Genomic DNA, 21,676 nt, shown 5'->3' on the forward strand with positions numbered 1-21,676 from the left:
TGCACTCCACCACCATCCCCCCCTTCTGCTTTCAAACATAAGAGTATGTAAACATGAAAGCACATCCACTGCAGCTGATTTTATGATAGCTCCTAAATTAAGTAAGTCCTTTTCAATTCTGCCCATGCAGAACACTTTGACGGAACTGTCACATATAATTTTGCTACTCATTTTTGCTTTTCAAATTTTGGGAGCTGCCACAAATGACAAGTCTGATCTTCATGAGCAAATTAGAGTACATGAAGAATGTCTCTCTCTTCCGTTCCCTCTCCCTCCTCCCAACTAATCATCAAACCTCAAGAGTAGACTGCTTACTTGTGGAACCTGCACTGTTGTTGGATTAAACCTTTCACTGGATCATAGCCATGGAGGTCAGAGTTTTTATTTCCCCTTTGAGAAGCTAAGGCACCAAGTGCAGCGAAAGTACCAAGGTTAAAATGGAGACAGTCATTAACTGACAACAGTCTTGCCTTTTAAAAGTCTGAAGATTGTAGGAGGAATAAAGGGCCGAGGGTGGGAAGGAGTTCCAGTTTTGGGTTCTTGGAACAGTGACGAGTTAGGAGTAGCAAACTGTCCACTGATTTCAATTCAGCAGATGCAGGAAAGAGAAACACCATGTAAATGGGATACTTCAGCTCAAAAGGGACAAGCAGAGGAGAACCAACCAGAAATGTCAATCAGGTGTGCCCAAATGAAAGTAACTGCTGCAAATTAATATGCAAGAATTTCACTTAATGAAGATACAAGCAATACGACGACTGGGGCTTCTGTGAATTTTGAGGACAAGTGTGAAATTTTCATTGTAAGTTCATGAACTGTAGTGATAAACCTCAACAGTACAATTATAGGTTTTGAATTTCTAAACATGGGTTTACGTCAGGAGAAAGGGCTTCAAGTAATATAAGACTACGGTAAAGCATTGCGGTTACAGGAGACAGTAGTGGAGGGACAGTAATTTAAACAGAATATTACACAGCTTTCAAAATCTAGTTCTTTTTTTTTAAAAAATAGTATAATGGTACTAATATGAGATACTTAATGGTGCACTTCTATAAAAAAAGATTATTCAGTCCGCCCAACTTATTGCACCACCCAACTCAGGGTCTTGAATGTTTGAAAAATCTTTCACATTGCTATTTTTAAGATTGTTTCAATTTCTAATCTTGTCCCTGGTTCACCAAAAATATCTCAAATGAATTCCAGAGGCGAGATTAGAGTGAGTGCCCTTGACAAGTCGGCATTCCACTGTGCGGCACCAAGGGAACATGACAAAAAATCTGAAGTCGCGAGGGATTAGGGAGAATAATCTCCAGCAACTGCCGTCATATCGCCTACAACACTCAAGACGTGAGACTGAATTCAGAATAAAGCACTTCACTTGACTGGCAGCCTATCCACCAGCTATTCACTCCAACATCAGCGTATTGCGGCTGCATGTTGTATGATCCACAAAATTCAGTGCAGCAATCCGCCAAGGCTTCTTTGGCAACACCTCCCAAATTCTCAAGCTCCACGACCTAGAAGAACAAGAATCGCAACTCCACGGGAATGCCATCACATACATTTGTCATCTACATAACCTGACTGTTCCAATGCTGTCCTGGCTGGCCTATCACATAGCACTTAGAAACCATTGATATTGTGGCATCAGGAGCCTTCAGCATTCAGCAGAGACCAGTCTCTTTCCTCCTGCATCCTCTCATCCTAACACTTTTACAGCAGTCAATTTACATGCATGAAAGACACCAATTTATGCCGTACAGACAGTGACCTGCATATGACTAAGTTTAAGAAAACCAGAATGCCACTTAACATAATGCCAGTACTTGAAATATTTGGCAGACATTATTTGTGCTGGGTATCTTTATTAGAACAAGGGCACCTTATTTACTAACAGGGATTGAAGAAGTTAGACAGTAAGTAGGCCAATTCATCACAGTGCACCGGTTATGAGGCTGCAACAAGCTATCATAGGGAGACATGGGCAAACTCTGGCTCCGAGACACATACAGGTCTTATGGGCCTTCATATGCAGCTAATCAAAGAATGCAACATTTTACCCATCATAGTAATGCGCTAATGCCCTAACTTAAATCAGTAACCGTACACAATGAATCTCACAACTGTACAGAAGTGTAATCACACACTGGTAGTAAAATCCACATTTGCTAGTTAGCAATGGGGCAAGGGTCATTTCCTGATCGCTACCACTCCTGTGTAGCCAAATAACCTGTTACTACTCACCATTTAGACTCCCAGATGAAGAACAGCATCTTCGGCATGACTGAGGCTGAGGTCAATTTAAAACTTCAAAATGGAGTTTGATAGATTTTTTTTTTACATAAGCTTAGTGAGGCTGACGGAACTAGGGCAGGTTGATGCAGATCAGCCATGATTAAACTGAACGGTGGAACTATCAACATTCTCAATACCCTGAGGGTTACCATTGTCCAGAAACTGAACTGGGCCAGCCAGATAAATGCTGTGCTACAAGAGCAGGTCAGAAGCTGGGACTTCTGTGGCAAGTAACTCACCTCCTGACTCCCCAAATCCTGTCCGCCATCTACAAGGCACAAGTCAGGCAAGTGATGGAATACACTTAAGAGGCTTGACACTATCCAGAACAAAGCAGCCCACTTGACTGGCAACCCATCCATCGCCTCCAACATCCACTCCCTCTACCACCGACGCACAGTGGCAGCAGTGTGTGTCATCTACAAGATGCACTACGGCAACTCAGCAAGGCCCCTCCGACAGCATTTTCCAAACCACCTAGAAAGACAAGGGCAGCAGATGCATGGGAACACCACCCCCTGGGAGTTCCCCTCCAAGCCACAAACAATCCTGGCTTGGAAATATATTGCTGTTCCTTCACTATTGCTGGGTTAAAATTCTGGAACTCCCTCCCTAACAGCACTGTGGGCGTACCTATACCACACAGACTGCAGTGGTTCAAGGTGGCGGCTCACCACCACCTTAAGAGAAATTAGGGATGGGCAATGAATGCTGGCCCAGCCAGCGATTTCCAAATCACTTGAAAGAATAAAAGCAACAGTCTTAATGGGTGGAATGGCCAATATTCTGATGAAATTGAAAGAATTGAAGGAAGGGCAATGGATGAATAGGAAAACTAGCACTTGGGTAATGTGTCTTATCTTGTCCCCAGTAAGTCCCAAAGCACTTCAAACCCAATAGATCACATTTGAAATGGAGTCAATTTTGTTAAGTAGGCAAAGTACCAACAGGTTGCTGGTACCTATAGGCCCACATCCTAGGACAAAAGGAAAAAATTAAAGAGAAATGAAGAAAATTATGCTAGGGAAAGCCAGCTCCAACCCTAAACAGTTTACACAAAAAAGACCTGCACAGTTCAGGGTCAGATGCCGTCAGTGAGCTCATTGATATTGTTTGGGCATTGACAATCGTCCAGGTCTCCTGCAGGCTGCGGACACAGAGAATTTAGAGTAGTTTAGACAGACTGCAAGGAAGAACAATTTTTAGTGGGGTCCCTGTCTGTCACCAGTTTTAATGGGACTCATAAATACATTTCTGCCGCACAGGTAAGGCTGTGACAGTATCATGCAGAAACCAATTTCTTGCTCCGTACTGTAAGAGTGAAAGTCAATCTCAATGCCAACTAATTGGTGAGCAGTCCCCACCAAGCCACACATTCCTTGCTCCTTCACTCAGGGGCTGATGACTTGAATTTGAAGTCAACGGGGCAGAGCAGTGTAGTGAGGCTACTTTTCTAACACCTGATCCTTAAACATACAAGACACGAATGACAATTTGTGCTTCAAATCAAATTGGTTATTGCTGGGACTCGGCCTTCTTCTTCAATAAGAGTGCATGGAACAGCCCACAACATGGGTATATTGTACGTGGGTGCAAGATTAATGGGTGTTTTTGTTTTAAAGTAGGTCGCTGGTATATTCAAAGCTGGTTAAACTAAAAATAATTCTACTGTACTGAACAATTAGAAGGTAATAGCTGTTCCAAGCATGATTGGAGATTTACCAATCTTAATATCAGGCTGCTAACACTGATTACAGTACCTCCAGAATGTACTCACAAGGCAAACTAATGCATGTACTGAGTTCATTTTGTAAGATTAAAAATAAACTAGCTGGTAGTGGGACAAGAGGACAGGAAACGTAATAAAATGAAACAGGCAAAGTAGGACTAATATGACAATGAGCATTCTTATCTTCATAATTCAAGCAGATTTGATATCTCAAACATTTTCAAAATTAAGCTGTGTTATGCACCATCGGGAACTGGTCTTCCTATTACTGTTATACAAACTGATTTATGCAAACTCATGTTCAGTGACATGCCTGAATGGGTGGTGCATTTTCCAGTAAATGTGGCTGTGTGTGTGACTGCAAAGAAGGAAATTAGCAACAAGAATGCAGAAGGAATGATTTTGTGCATCAAATAACATGAAATAACATCATGATTACTGAAAGAAAGAAGATTTTGCATTTATGTAGCACCTTTCGCCACCTTAGGACACCCCAAAGCGCTTTACAGCCAATGTAGTCATTGTTGTAAGGTAAAAAATGTAGCAGCCAATTTTGCACACAACAAGCTCCCACAAACAGCAATGTGATAATGACTAGATAAACTGTTTTTGTGATGTTTGGTTGAGGGATAAATATTGGCCAGATGCCAAGGAAAATGACCCTTTTCCTTCTTTAATAGTGCCAAGGCTTTCAATCCACCTGAGGGGGTAGATGTGTCTCGGTTTATCATTGCATCCAAAGGATGATGCCACTGACAATGCAGCACTCCCTCAGTACTGCACTGGGAAAGCAATATGGATTATGTGCTCCAGCCTTGAGTGTGATTTTTGAATCCTTCACATTCTGACTCAGCACTTACACACTGAAATACCAACATAGCTGAAGTATTTGGAAAACAATCTGATCATCTGATTAAATTGATCAAGCACGAAGACAGCAGCTCATCACTGAGTGCAGCTAGTCACAGTGTAAGAACTTGGAAATTTGATGTTTTAAGGGAATTTGGTGCAGTGAGGCAGGACGGAAACAGGTGATTGGTTGGTGAGTATTTTGCTCATTTCTCTTTCAAAACACGAGTAATTCTTTAGTAACTGTAAGATTTCATTAGTAGTAGTAGTAAGGTTTACTAGCAGTAGTAAAGCTCATTGGGAATGGTAGGGTTTATTAATTATAAACTAATTATGAAAATTAAAAATCAGTTAACACCTAATAAAGATGATAAGGCACATGATGTGTTGCGGCTGCAGAACATGGAAGTTCCAGGACACCAGTGTGAACCAGGGCAAACACGTCTGGATTAAGTGTCAGTGGCCTGTGGGGCTTCAGCTCAGAGTCACCGAGTTGGAGGCCAAGCTGCAGACACTGCGATGTTTCAGGTAGGGGGAAAGTTACCTGGACACTTTATTCCAGGAGGCGGTCACACCTCTTAAGTTAGGGTCTTCTGATTTGATCAGTGTTCAGGGGCAGGAGGATGTGACGGCAAGTGAGGCAGGTAAGGGAATCGGGAAGTTAGAAGTGGAGGAGCCTCAGCCCTTGCAATTGTCCAATTGGTTCGAGCTTCTTGCAGTTTGTGGGGCCGAAAGCGGGGGCTGCAGGGCGGATGGGCAAACTGACCATGTCACTGTGGGAAACCATTCAAGTGGGGGGAGTTAATAGGAATGCAGTGGTAGTAAGGGATGGTATAATCAGAGGGGCTAACACTGTTCCTGCAGCTAAGAGTGAGTCCAAACAACTGTGTTGCCTGCCCGGTGCCAGGGTTCTGGAAATCTGCCGGGGCTGGAGGGGAATTTGCAATGGGAGGGGGAGGATCCAGTTGTCATGGCATGTTGGTACCAATGACATAGATAGGACTAGGAAAGAGGTTCTGCTTAGGGATTATGAGTAAATTGGCGTAGGGTAAATAAGGTTAGAGAGGTGAAAGCGTGGCACAAAGACAGGTGTGGGAGAAATGGGACTTGATTCATGGGGCACAGGTACCAGTACTGGGGAAAGTCTGGGCTGTACCATTGGGCTGGGCTTCACCTGAACTGTGCTGGGACTAGGGTTCTGGTGAGTTGTATAACTAGAGCGTTGGGGGGGCTTTAAATTGAATTGTGGGGAGAAGGAATCATGTGAGAGATGCGGTAAATCCAAGGAAAACAATGAGGTACTAAAGCAGGGTAGCAATTTGGCTAATGAAAACCATAGGAAGGGTTAAAGAGTACAAACTTAAGAGTGTGCCAGCAGATAAGACTAGGGATTGCTAAAATGGTCAAAAGACAGTTAAAGGTTCTGTATCTGAATAAGTGCAGCATTTGTAACAATATGAATTAATTGTTAGCACAGATAGAAATAAATATGTATGACCTGATAGCCAATACAGAGACATGGCTGCAGGATGACCAAGGCTGGAACCTGAATATTGAAAGGTATTTCACATTTCAAATAGATAGGAAGCTAGGATAAGATGATGAGGTATTTCTGTTAATTAAGGATGTCATTAGTACGTAGTGAGAGATGACCTTAGCTCAAAATAGCAAGATGTAAAATCCAGTTCTGTTGAAGGGTCGTGTGAACCCGAAACGTCGACTCTTTTCTTCTCCACCGATGCTGCCAGACCTGCTGAGTTTTTCCAGGTAATTCTGTTTTTGTTTAAGATGTAAAATCAGTTTGGGTAGAGATAAGAAACTGAAAAGATGAGATCACATGTGGGTGTTGTTTACAGTAGCTACACTTAGGACAGATTATACAGGAAGAAATAAATGGGGCGTGTAAGAAAGGGACCACAATAATCATGGATGACTTTAATCTACATGTAGATTGGATGAATCAGATTGGCAAAGGTAGCCTAGAAAGTGAGTTCAGGGTGTATGCAGGACAACTTCTTACAGCAGTACATTCTTGAGCCAACTCGGGAGCAGGCTATTCTAGACCTGGTAAAGAGCAAGGAGATAGGACTAATCAATAAGCTCATGGTAAATGAGCCTTTAAATGACAGTGATCATAACATGATAGAATTTCATGTTCAGTTTGAAGGGGTGAAGTGTGGGTCTAAGGCTAGTGTTTTAAACCCCCTAAATAAATTATACGGGTATGAAGAGTATGAATGCAGAGCTAGCTAAAGTGAACTGGGAAACTAAAAGGTAGGACAGTAGAGATGCAGTGGCAGACTTTTAAGGAGATATTAAATAACTCACAGCAAAGATTTATCCCAGTAAGAAAGAAAGACTCTGAAAAGGATGCATCATTGATGGCCGAATAAAGGAAGATTGTATCAAATTGAAAGAAACACTGTACAAATCTGCAAAAACTTGTGGTAGGTCAGAAGATTAGTCAGATTTTAAGAACTAGCAAAGAATAATTTTTTAAAATATGGAGAGTGTATGAGAGAAAGGGGGAGATTCTATGCTAGATCTGGTCATGTGCAATGAGACAGGATCAATTAATGACCTCATAGTGAAGGAACCCCCAGGTAGCAGTGATCATAAGATGCTTGAATTTCCCATTCAGATTAAGGGAGAGAGGAGTGGATCTAAGACTAGTGTTTTAAACTTAAAGAAGGGCAATTATGAAGGCATGAAGACAGAGCTGGCTGAAGTGAACTGGGGTATTAGGTTAAGGGATAGGTCAGTGGAGATGCAGTAGCAGACATTTAAGGAGATGTTTCAGAATACTCAGAAAAGATGCATTCCAATGAGAAAAAAGGACGAAGTGAAAGGCACACCATTCAAGGCTAATTCAGGAAGTTAAAAGATAGTATCAAATTGGAAGAAATTGTGAATAATTCCACAAAGATGAGTGGCAGGTCAGAAGATTGGCTAGAATATAAAGAACAGCAAAGAATGGCTAAAAGGTTAATAAGGAGGGAGAAATTAGAGCATGAGAGAAAGCTAGCTAGAAATTGAAAAACACACAGTAAGTTTCTATAGGTATTTAAAAAGGAAGTGAGTATTGGTCCTCTAGAGAGTGAGAATGGAAAATTAATAATGGGAAATAAGGAAATTAAACAGATCAAACAGATATTTTGCTTCTGTCTTCATTGTAGAGGATACAAATCACATCCTAGAAATAATTGTGAATCAGGAGGTGAAAGGGAGGGGGGAAATTAAAACAATTACAATCACCAGGGAAAGGGTACTAAGAAAATTATTAGAACTAAAAAGCTGACAAGTCCCCAGGTGTTATGGCCTAGCAGTTGTTAAAGCTGAGTTATTTAAAAATCCCAGAGGGTAACTTTAAACAAGTCATAACCTATATTTTTATTTTTGTATGTTTGAGGTGCAGCTCTAAATTCAGGAATCAGACCACCAGTTCTCGAGAGGCTTTATATCGAAATATATGAAACATTTATTAATTTAAACAAATTAAATATGTACACAGGGCTACAAATTACTATCATAACTTTTAACAAATTCTCAACTAATATCCATTAAGGCAACAGCAACCCATAAACTTTCAGCAGACACCACGCAAAGCATTTCACCTTAGAAATTCAAAATGAGGTTCCTTTCACTTTGGTTTCTGTGGGGACAGTTGTAGGCTTACAGCTGCTTTGATCTTACATTGCCTCGGCCCGGCACACACAAAACTGCTGTGTGTTATACCTAGCACAGCTCACTGAATGTAAATTCTCATCATATCACCAACCCTTTTAAACTCCGCCTCTTCTAACAATAAAAACCCTTTCACAGTGCCACTTTTATTAGTAATATAAACATATTGCTTGGTCTCTGCTAGCTAGGTGCCAGATTTCACCCCCCTTCTTGGATGCTCTATTCAAAAAATTCTAATGCACTCTACCTACAGTGATTGAGTCAGAGAGCTCTACAGCACAGAAAAAGGCCCTTCAGCCCATCAAGTCTACGCTAGTCAAACAAGTACCTAACTATTCTAATCCCATTTTCCAGCACTAGTCCCATAACCTTGTATGCCATGGCATTCCAAGTGCACATCCAAATGCTGCTTAAAAGTTATGAGGGTTTCTGCTTCTACCACTCTTTCCGGCAGTGAGTTCCAGACTCCCACCACCCTCTGGGTGAAAGAATTCTTCCTCACATCCCCTCTAAACCTCCTGTCCCTTAACTTAAATCTATGCCCCCTGGTTATTGATCCCTCTACCAAAGGGAAACGTTCCTTCCTGTCTACCCTATCTATGCCCCTCATAATTTTATACACCTCAATCATGTCCCCCCCTCAAGCTCCTCTGCTCCAGGCAAAATAACTCCAGTCTAGCCAATCTCTCCTCATAACTAAAACTCTCCAGATCAGGCAACATCCTGGTAAATCTCCTCTGCACTCTCTCTAGTGCAATCACATCCTTCCTATAATGCAGATTCCAGAACTGCATTCAATACTCTAACTGTGGCCTAACCAGTGTTTTATACACTTCCAGCATAACCTCCCTGCTCTTATATTCTATGCCTCAGCTAATAAAGGCAAGTATCCCATATGCCTTCTTAACCACCTTATCTACCTGACCCGCTACATTAAGGGACCGGTGGGCATGCAGACCAAGGTCCCTCTGATCCTCGGTACTTCCCAGAGTCCTACCATCCATCGTGTATTCCCGTGCCTTGTTTGTCCTGCCCAAGTGCATCACCTCACACTAATCAGGATTAAATTCCATTTGCCATTGATCAGCGCATCTATATCCTCCTGCAATCTAAGGCTATCCTCCTCACTATTTACCACCCCACCAATTTTCGTGTCATCGGTGAGCTTACTGATCAACCCTCCTACATTCATGTCTAAATCATTTATATGTACCACAAACAGCAAGGGACCCAACACCACCCCCTGTGGAACCTCACTGAACACAGGCATCCAGTCACAAAAATACCCCTCGAACATCACCCTCTGCTTCCTGCCACTCAGCCAATTTTGGATCCAATTTGCCAAATTGTCTTGGATCCCATGGGCTCTTACCTTCGTTATCAGTCTCCCATGCGGGACCTTATCAAAAGCCTTGCTGAGGTCTAAGTAGACTACGTCAAACACATTGCCCTCAACTACACACCTGGTCACCTCTTCGAAAAATTCAATCAAATTGGTCAGACATGACCTCCCCTTAACAAAACCATGCTGACTGTCCTTGATTAATTCCTGCCTCTCCAAGTGCAGATTAATTCTGTCCCTCAGAATTGCTTCCAATAGTTTCCCCACTGCTGAGGTTAGACTGACTGGCCTGTAGTTCCCTGGTTTACCCCTTCCTCCCTTCTTGAATAATGGTACCAAATTGGCTGTCCTCCAGTCCTCTGGCACCTCTCCTGTGGCTAGAGAGGTGTTGAAAATTGTTGCCAGCACCCCTACTATCTCCTCCCTTGCCTCACTCAACAGCCTGCGATACATTTCATCCGGGTCTGGAGGTTTATCTACTTTTAAACCTGCCAGACCACTAAGAACCTCCTCCCTTTCTAAGCTAATTTCTTTAGTTATATCACAGTCCTTCTGCCTGATTTTCATACCCATGTCGTCCCTCTCGCTTGTGAACACCGACACAAAGTATTCATTTAAAACCTTACCTATGTCTTCCGGCTCCACACACAAATTACCACTATGGTCCTTAATGGGCCCTACTCTTTCCTTAGTTATCCTCTTACTCTTAATGCACTTGTAAAATAACTTTGGATTTTCCTTTATTTTACCTGCCAATGTTTTTTCATGCCCCCTTTTTGCTCTCCTAATTTCCTTTTTAAGTTCCCCCCTACACATTCTATACTCCTCGAGGGCTTCCGCTGTTCTGAGCCCTCGGTATCCACCATTAGCTTCCCTTTTTCTCTTTATGCAATCCTGTATATCCCTCGACATCCAGTGTTCCCTGGATATGTTGGTCCCACCCTTTGTCTTTACTGGAATATGTCGGCCTCTCTCCCTATTTCCTTCTTGAATGAGTCCCACTGCTCTGACGCAGATTTACCTAAAAGTAGCTGCTCCCAGTCTACTCTGGCCAATTCATATCTGACCTTATTAAATTCGGCCTTCCCCCAATTTAGAACTCTGATTTCTGGCCCATCCTTGTCCTTTTCCATAACAACCTTGAATCTAATGGAGTTATGATCACTATCTGCAAAATGGTTCCCCACAGATACCTCTACCACTTGCCCGGCTTCATTCCCTAAAATTAAGTCCAGGACCACTCCCTCTCTTGTAGGAACTTCTACGTACTGGCTTAAAAAGCTCTCCTGGATGCATTTTAAGAATTCCGGTCCCTCTAAACCTATCACACTATGACTAAACCAGTTAATGTTGGGGAAGTTGAAATCCCCCATTATTACAAACCTATTAATTTCATACTTCTCTGAAATTGCCTACATATCTGCTCTTCCATTTCTCTGAGTGTTTGGGGACCTACACTACACTCCCAGCAATGTGATTGCTCCTTTTTTGTTTTTCAGTTCTACCCATATGGCTTCATTTGAGGAGCCTTCTAAAGTGTCATCCCTCCTTACTGCTGTAATTGATTCCTTGATCAATATTGCGATATGTGGAGTTGGGGCCACAATCAGATCAGCCTTGATCTCATTGAATGGCGGAGAAGGCTCGAGGGGCAGAATGCTTCTAATTTGTGCATTTGTATGTAAAACTAGCTATTAATATAAAAAACAGGTAATAAGAGCTTCTACAAATAATTAAATAGGAAAAGAAGAACTAAAGCTAGTGTTGGTCCTCTAAATAGTGAGTCTGGGGAATTTATAATGGAAACAAGGAAATGGCGGACGAATTGAACAGGTATTTTCTGTCTGACTTCACTGTAGAAGACCTAGAAAACTTCCCAAAGATACTTGAACTTCACAAGGTGAAAGGGAGGGAGGAACTTAAAAGAATCACCATCAACAGGGAAAAGGTACTAGGATTACGATTAGACCTAAAGGTTGACAAGTCCCGAGGACCAGATGGCCTGCATCCTAGGGTCTTAAAAGAAGTGGCTGCAGAGATAGTGAATGCATTGGTAATAATCTTCCAAAATTCCTTAGATTCTGGAAAGGTCTCAGTGGATTGGAAAATCACTAATGTAACACCTTTATTCAAGAAAGGAGTGAGTCAGAAAGCAGGTAACTACAGGCCACTTAACCTAACATCTGTCATACGGAAATTGCGAGAATCCATTCTTAAATTATAGCAGGATACTTAGAAAATCATAATCTGATCAGGCAGAGTCAATGTGGCTTTGTCAAAGGGAAGTTGTGTTTACCTAATTTATTAGAGTTTTTTGAGGAAGTAACAAGCAAGGTGGATAAAGGGGAACCTGTGGATATGGTGTACTTGGATTTCTGAAAGGCATTTGATAAGGTGCCACATGAAAGATAAGAAGATAAGATTACGTGGTGTAGTGAGTGACATATTAGCATGGATGAAAGATTGGTTAGCCAACAGGAAGCATAGTAGGGGTAAATGGGTCTTTTTCAGTTGGCAAGCTGTAACTAGTGGAGTGCCACGGGGATCAGTGCTGCGGCCTCGACTATTTACAATCTACATCAATGATTCAAATAAAGGGGCTGAATGTATGGTAACTAAATCTTTCGAAGGCGCGAAGATAGGTCGGAAAGTAAGTTGTGAAGAGGAGTTAGAGGGTCTGCAAAGGGATACAGGCAGGTTAAGTGAATGGACAAAAATTTGACAGATGGAGTATCATGTGAGAAAATGTGAACTTGTCCACTTTGGCAGGAAGGATAGAAAAGCAGTATTTTATTTAAATGGAGAGAGATTTTAGAACTCTGAGGTACAGAGGGATCTGGGGGTCCTGGGACATGAATCACAAAATATTAGCATGAGGTACAGCAAGTGATTAGGATGGCAAATGGAACGTTGGTGTTTATTGCAAGGGGAATGGAATATAAAAGTAGGGAAGTTTTACTGCAGCTATACAGAGCCTTTGCGTAACCACATCTGGAACACTGCATACAGGTTTGGTCCCCTCATTTGAAAAAATATAGAATTGCGTTAGAACACTTGGCTCACTCCAGGGATGAAGAGCTTAGCCTACGAAGAAAGGGTTGGACCTATAGCCATTGGAGTTTAGAAGAATGAGAAGTGATCTTATTGAAACATACAAGATCCCTGAGGGGACTTGATAGGGTAGATGCCGGGAGGATGTCGTCACTGTAGGGGAGGCGAGAACGAGGGGGCACAGTTTACGAATAAGAGGTCTCCCATTTAAAATGGATATTGGGAGAGGATCGTTCGTCTTTGGAATCCTCTTCCCCAGAAAGCAGTGGAAACTGGGTCATTGAATTTATTCAAGGCAGAGTTAGACAGATTTTTGGTCAAAAACGGAGTCAAGGGTTCTGGGGGCCGGGCAGGAAAGTGGAATTGAAACGATAGCCAGATCAGCCATGATCTAGCTGAATGGGGGAGCGGGCTCAAAGGGCCGAATGGCCTACTCCTGCTCCTAAGACTTATGTTCCTATGAATAATAGGGATAATAACAATATAGGGTATGAGCCAGAAGATCGGATAACCGAACAGTCTGGGATATGCTGCATTCTTCCTTCCTATATTGATATAAGAACTTAAGAAACATCAGCAGGAGTAGGCCATTCGGCCCTTCGAGCCTGCTCCGCCATTCAATAAGATCACGGTTCGTCTGATTATGTCCTTAACTCCACTTTCCTGCTGCCCCCATAACCCTCAGCTCCCTTATCAATTAAAAACCTGTTTAACTCAGCCTTGAGTATACTCAATGACCCAGTCATCAACCGGTCTCTGGGGGAGAGAATTCCAAAGATTAAAACCCTGAAAGAATAAATTCCTCCTCGTCTCTGTCTTAAATGGGAGACTCCTTATTTTGAAACTGTGCCCCCAGTTCTAGATTCCCCCATGAGGGGAAACATCCTCTCAGCATCCACACTGTCAAGCCCCCCTCACAATCTTATACTTTTCAATAAGATCACCTCTCATTGCTCTAAACTCCAATGAGTATATAGGCCCAACTTGCTGAAGCCTTCCTTGCAAGACAACCACTTCATCTCAAGGATCAACCGAGTGAACCTTCTCTGAACTGCTTCTAATGCAAATATATCTCTCCTTAAATAAGGAGTCCAAAATAGGGCGCAGTACTCTCCTGCAGTCTCACCAATGCCCTGCACAGTTCTCGCAAGACTTTCCTACTTTTATACGCTCTCCTCCTTGCAATAAAGGCAAAATTAAATTAAGGATCCTGGGGGTTACCACTGACCAGCCACATAAATACTGTAGCACCAACAGCAGGCCAGAGGCTGGGAATTCTGCAGCAAATAACTCACTTCTAGACTACTCAAACCCTTTTCACCATCTAAAAGGCACATGTCAGGAGTGTGATGGATCCATCCTGAATAAGTGCAGCTCCAACATCATCCAGGACAAAGCACTCTACTTAATTAGCAACCCTTTCACCATCTTAAAATTCACTCCCTCGATCATCAGCACAACTTAGTATGCATCTACAAGATGCACTGTAGCCAAGGCTGCTTTCTACTATGCCTCCCAAATCTGTGACTTCACATAGCAGGACATGGCAGCAGACGCTTAAGAATGTCACTATTTCCAAGTTCCCCTTCAACTCACACACCATCCCGGCTTGAAAATTTATCACTGTTCCTTCACCCTGAACTTCCTGACAGCACTGTAGGAGCATCTTCGCCACACGGGCTGCAACGGTTTAAGGCAGTGGCTCACCACCACCTTCTCGAAGGCAATTAGGGGCTGGTAATAAATGTTGTCCTTGCCAGTGACACCCACATCCTATGAATGTATAAATAAAACATACAGCGGAATCAGATTGTAAAGTACATTTCCATGTATAAAATAGAATATTGTAATCCTCTCGATTTCAGATTGGGCACTTCTTTAGGTCAAATTGCCAGAAGAGTGATTGGAGAGTTTAAAAAGATTGTGCAACGTTAAAAAAATTGTATTCTTTCACAGGATATGGGTGTTGTTGTCTAGGCCAGCATATATTGCCCATTCCTAATTGCCCTTGAGTTGGTGGTGAGCCGTGTTACAAGTGAAAGCAAGAGCATGGTTTGCAAGAACAGGGCGACATTCCACTTTTTCTATTGGATGTGTATGCCATTGTGCCTTCAATAAGAGCCTGGGCTCCCACTAACACTATATTGTAAGGCTTTAAAGCTACACAGTTCATGCAATACTGAATGCGGTGTAAATGTCAATGATAAAATAGTCATGGCACAGATGATACAAGTCTATTTATTGCAAGAGGTTCGCACCTACATTAACTCAATTGTCATACACTTACTCTGACATGGAAGGGTCATTATAATCCACAAATAACTAGACACTGTACATAATTCCAACCACAAAAATGGGGCCGGTCTGATTTGAATTCAGCTGTAGTAGCTCAGCAATGCCTCAAAATTACAGCCTCAAATTATAAAGTACAGTGCTATTGTCAACAACTTGCATTTATAACTTAAGATAAACAATTTCGCAAGACACTTTGGAGACAAAGGAAAAGAATCAACATCAGCCAAAAGAGGAGTTATTAACAGGGTAACCCAAAGTTTGCTTGAAGAGATGGGTTTTAAGGAGTATTATAAACGTGGGGGGAAAGCAGGGAAACGAGGGGGATTGCAGGGGATACCAGAGTGGGCTCTAGATGGCTAAAGGCATGACTGTCAACATCAAGGTGAATGGGAAGGTTTGCACAATAGGTTAGAATTAGAGGGAGGTACGATGGCATAAATTAGGAGGGATGAAGCCACAAACGGATTGTGAACATTTTTAATTTCCAGTCTTGGGAACCAGGAGCCCATGTCAGTCAGAGAGGAGATGAGTGAAGGGTGAACAACCACCTCCACGACAGAATGCAAGGAGCAGAATTTTGGATGAGCTGAAGTGCATGGAGGATGGGGATGTGAGGCCAGCCAGGACACCATTGGAATAGTCAGGTTCTGGAGATGACAAAGTGCATGGTTTTCAGCATCAAACAGGCTCAGGGAAATTATGTTAGAGGTGGAAGCAGTTGGAGAGATGGAGTGTCTGCTTCGGTCTAAGGAGGGAGATAAAGTCGATGTCAAGGGTACAAAGTTTTATGATGGAGGCAGGGTGATGGTGGTTTTGGTATTACGATTGTTTAGTTGTAGAAAATTGCGGCTCATCTAATGCTGGATGTCGACAAGCAATCTGGTAACTCAGAGGCAGTGGCGAAGTAAACTGGGCGTCATCAGCACATATGTGGATGCAAGGCCCTTGTTTGTGAATGATGTCGCCAAGGAGAATCTTGCAATGGTGGGTGGGGGAGAGATGGCCTTGGTGTTGGCCGTCCTCTGCTCATGATTGAGTAGGTAGGGCTGGATTCGAGGGACAGCACTCCCAGTGAGCTGGACAACAGAGAGGTAGTGGAGGAGGGCAGTGTCATTGACTGTGTCAAAGGGGACAATGCAGGACATTGCACCATGCTCGCGGGCTAACAGGGTGTAACTTTCATTAGGGCTGTAGCACGAGTTGTGCGGGAAGGAAAGATTCGAATAGGGACATGGGAACAGATGGCACTGGAATGGCAAGGCGACAAGATATTCACAGACCTGAGAGGAACGGGACTCTGGTTTTTTTGAGCAAGGCATGGTGAAAGCTTTTTTAAAGAAAACAGGGACGGGGTCTGAGGAGAGGGAACCAGAAGGAGGGAAGTTGAGTGGTCAGCAGCTTAATTAGGGTCAGGTCAAGAAAGCAGTGTGTCTTGGAGCATGGGCAGAAATGGGACAGAAACTAGAAAGTGAAAGGGATTCTGCTAGGACTGTAAAAGGAAATAGGCACGAAAAAAGAAGACACCTGACTTGAACTTTAATGACAAGAAATCCATGAGTTCCTTGCATTTGAGGGGGAGAGGGAGCATGAGAAAAGGAGAGTGTAAAGGAGACAACAGGCAGTGAAGAAAAGAAGCCTGGGATATCTTTACATCCCAGGTTACGACTGGAGTGGTGTATGGAGAGCAGGGCAGAGTGGCGGGTGGTATGTGGAGAGGAGAGCGGAATAACGAGTGGCATGTGGAGAGGAGAGGGAGTAGCGAGTGGCTTGTGGAGAGGAGAGTGGAGGAGTGAGTGGTTTGTGGATAGGAGAGCGGGGCCCAAAATCACCTGATATGGTACAACCAGACCTTGTGATAGCAAAACTAATGCATTAGCACGCACTCAAGTCTACACTGCTTAGACTCAAGGGAATGGATAACTGGGGGAACAATGAAGAAAGGAGAGAGGAAAGGTTTGGCTGAGGACAAGGAATCAAAGATGGTGAAAGAGTGAAGAAATGATTTAAGCATCATGCCATGTCCAATAACATTCCATATCTATAGCAATAAATGCTCTGAAAATCACATCCAAATTAATACTTTAGAAATGTACATGGTATACCCTGTATATAGAATACACATTCAGGCAGTGAATTATGGACAATAAACTCAAGTTTTGGTGTCAACATCCTTTAATAATCACCATGGAATAAGTGTTCTCCTTCCAGTTTCAGTTCCTTCTGCTGTTAGGATACTGCATTTCACTTTTTGAAGCCTGTGACAGCCATTAGTAATGTCAAGAATGTACTTTATTTTTAACTGTATTTACCGTTCCTTTACATTGCAGTCTCCTCTACACGGGGGAGACCAAATGCAGACTGGATGACCCTTTTGCACAACACCTCCGTTCAGTCTGCAAGCATGACCCTGAGCTTCCAGGGGCTTGCCATTTCAATTCTCCATTTTGCTCTCATGGTCATTTCTCTGTCCTCAGCCTGCTGCACTGTTGCAGAGTAGCTCAACGTAAGTTGGGGAACAGCAACTCATCTGTACTCTACAGCCTTCCGGACTCAACATTGAATGCAACAATTTCAGTGCAATAATCTCTGACCATCATTTTGTTTCCTTTTCTATGCATGCTGTGGTTTTTCTCTTATTTTTGTTTTCAGATGGCAGCACGCTTGCTCTAAGTGAATCTTTGTTTCTTTGTTTTTCTTCTTGTCCCATCACCATTCCTGTTGGCCCTGGAAGACCAACCCTTCTTTCACTCAATCTCTTCTGTCTTCCACCCTATCACAGAAATTCCTTTGTCCTTGTCCCACTCACCCCTTGCTCAAAACCTATTAGCATTGCTAACTTTTCCCAGTTCTCATGAAAGTCATCAGCCTGAAATGTTAACTCTGTTTCTTTCTCCACAGACGCCGGCTGAGTATTTCCAGCATTCTCTGTTTTTATTTATTAAAGTTTATTTTCTCTGGTTAAATTCAAGCAATAATCTTAGGCAAATGGCAAGTTAATTCGGGAAGATCAAAACCAGGTGGAAACAACACAGAATATTTTTACAACTTAGGCTGAATGCATAAAATATCCGCAATATATAGCAGTCAAATTCTATTATCATTTCACATATACAATCTTGTGATAAGAACTCTTTGTACTGTATCGCAGTCGCCTTTGGATAGAAGCGATATCAAGTCCTGGGCAGATTGACTGGGCAACGGTAACAATGAGACATTTTCATTGACTGGATTTAAGCCTCTAAATTGGACAACATACTCGTGCACCATGATGTAGGACAACAAAAATAGTAACCGACATCCATTGGTTGATCTGCACCCAAATATTTTTCCAGAAACGAAAACAAAGTCAGGAGGGAGAATCAATCTGCTCCGATCTTCGAATAACTAATTACAAAGCAGCACTTTCAAAGGTCCGCGATCAAGTCAATGCACCTTCGGCAAGAGGTGAGAACTACAACCCATTCTTATTAACTCCGAGCTGCAGAAAGACTATGAAATCAATCATCTGATAGAGCCTGAACATAATGAAATGTTATTATAGAGTGACAAGACACAAATCCAAAACTGGCATTCTTCAAATCAGACCCAAGAATCGAGTGACTCGATGTCTGACTTATAGCAATGTAGAATAAACAATCTGCTTAAAGTTTTTCTTTTTTCCTACGAGCAACTGAAAAACACTTTTAACACCTGCAATAAAATGTCTCAAGGTACTTCACAGGAGTACAATCAGGCAAAAATTGATCGTGAGCCAAACAAAGGAGATGGTAGGATGCCAAAAAGCTTGGTCGCAAAGTGACATTTTCTGGAGAACACAAGAAATAAGAGGGTCATTTGCCCTTCTAGCCTGCTCTTACCATTCATGAGATCATGTCTGACTTCTATCTCAGTTCCACCCTCCTGCGCCATCCCCACATCCCATGATTCACTGAGTGCCCAAAAAGCCATTGATCTCAGTCTTGAACATACTCAATGGCTCAGTATTCACAGCTCTATCGGGTGGAAAATTCCAAAGATGCACAGCCTTTTGAGTTAAGAAACTCCTCCTCATCTCAGTCTTGAATGGCTGATCCCTTATTCTGAAACTGTGACCCTAGTTCTAAATTTCTGCAACCAGGGAAAATATCCTCCCAGCATCTGTCCTGTCAAACCCCTTACGAATTTTGTGTTTTAAAATCACCTCCCATTCTTCTGAACTCTAAGGAATATAAGCCTAGTCTACCACATCTCTCCTCATAGGATAATCCCATAGGAATCATTTTGGTGAACCTTAGTTGCACTCACTTTCAGGCAAATATATCCTTCCTTAGGTAAGGAGACCAAAACTGATTACGGTGGTCTGGTGTGGTCACAAGGCCCTATATCATTGCTATGAATTTTTTTTACTCATGCTCCAATCTCTTTATAATAAAGGCTAACATACCGCTTGCTTTCTTAATTACTTGTTGCACCTGAATGTTAGCTTGCTGTGGCCTATGTAAAAAGGTTTCCAGCTCGCTCTGAATACCAACATTTCCTCATCCCTCAACATTAGAAAAAAAATCCTGCTATTCTACTTTTCTGATGTGGATAACTGCAAACTTCTCCACATTATATTTCATCTGCCATATTCATGCTCGCTCATTTAACTGGTCTAGATCCCTTTTCATCCTCCCCACAGCTCACTTTCCCTCCTAAACTCTGGTTCGTTACACCCAGTCCCCTTCTCCAAGTCATCTTAGCCTCCTCCGGGGGTCGCCAGCATTACAGATGCCAGTCTTCAGCCAATTCGATTCACTCCACGTGATATCAAGAAACGGCTGAAGGCACTGGATACTACAAAGGCTATAGTTCCCGACAAAATTCCAGCAACAGTACTGAAGACTTGTGCTCCAGAACTTGCTGCACCCCTGGCCAAGCTGTTCCAGTACAGCTACAACACTAGCATCTCCCCGGCTCTATGGAAAATTGCTCATGTATGTCCTGTCCACAAAAAAGCAGGACAAATATAACCTGGCCAATCACCGTCCCATCAGTCTACTCTCTATCATCAGTAAAGTGATGGAAGGGGTCATCCAGAGCGCTTAGAAATAACCTGCTCACTGACGCTCAGTTAGGGTTCCACCAGGATCACTCAGCTCCTGCCTCATTACAGCCTTGGTTCAAACATGGACTAAAGAGCTGAACTCCAGAGGAAAGGGGAGAATGACTGCCCTTGACATCAAGGCAGCATTTGACCCAGGGTGGCTTCAAGGAGCCCTAATAAACCTGGAATCTATGGGAATCAGGGAGAAAACTCTCCTCTGGTTAGAGTCATGCCTAGTGCAAAGGAAGATGGTTGTGATTGTTGGAGCTCAGTCATCTCAGCTCCAGGAGTTCCTCAGGGTAGTGCCCTCAGCTCAACCATCTTCAGCTTCTTCATCAACAGCAATCCTTCCATCATAAGGTCAGAAGTGGGGATGTTTGCTGATGATTGCACAATGTTCAGCACCATTCACGACTCCTCAGGTACTGAAGCAGTCCACGTCCAAATGCAGCAAGGCCTGGACAACATCCAGGCTTGGGCTGACAAGTGGCAAGTAACATGCGTGCCACACATGCGTCGAGAAATCAACATTTCCAACAAGAGAGAATCTAACCATCACCCCTTGACAATCAATGGCATTACCATCGCTGAATCCCCCACTATCAACATCCTGGGAGTTACCATTGATCAGAAACTGAACAGGACCAGTCACATAAATACTGTGGCTACAAGCACAGGTCAGAAGCTACAAATCCTGCCGCAAGTTACTCACTTCCTGACTCCCCAAAGCCTGTCCACCATCTACAAGTGAGGAATGTGATGGAATACTCTCCACTTGCCTGGATGAATGCAGCTCCAACAACACTCAAGAAGCTTGACACCATCCAGGACAAAGCAGCCTGCTTGATTGGCACCACATCCATAAACACTCACTGCCCCCCAATCACCAATACACAGTGGCAACAGTGTGTACCATCTGCAAGATGCACTGCAGGAACTCACCAAGGCTCCTTCGAAAGCACCTTCCAAACCCATGACCTCTAGAAGAACAAGGGCAGCAGATGCATGGGAACACCACCACCTGGAAGATCCCCCCTCAAGTCACTCACCATCCTGACTTGGGAATATATCATTGTTCCTTGTGCTCCAGAACTGCTGCACCCCTAGCCTAGCTGTTCCAATGCAGCCTGTGGCTAGGTCAAAATCCTGGATCTCCCTCCCTAACAGCACTCTGGCACCTCCCTAACACACCTACACCACATGGATTGCAGCGGTTCAAGAAGACAGCTCACCCCCACCTTCTCAATTAGGGATGGGCAATAAATGCTGGCCTAGCCAGCAATTCCCACATTCCATTCAATGAATAAAAAGGTTGTAAAGAGCTGAGACCCAAGTGCTGATCCTTGTGACACCCTACTAGTTACTG

General features: G+C 43.0%; 1 protein-coding gene across 2 annotated transcripts in view; it reads right to left on the reverse strand.

Moving 5' to 3' along the window:
• The window catches only part of LOC144671731 (misshapen-like kinase 1), a 253,706-nt gene that overhangs the window by 133,983 nt on the left and 98,047 nt on the right, over positions 1 to 21,676 (reverse strand). The gene's annotated exons all lie outside the window — the stretch shown is intronic.

Source organism: Cetorhinus maximus, chromosome 34 (assembly GCF_964194155.1).
Source record: "Cetorhinus maximus chromosome 34, sCetMax3.hap1.1, whole genome shotgun sequence".
Lineage (NCBI taxonomy): Eukaryota > Metazoa > Chordata > Chondrichthyes > Lamniformes > Cetorhinidae > Cetorhinus > Cetorhinus maximus.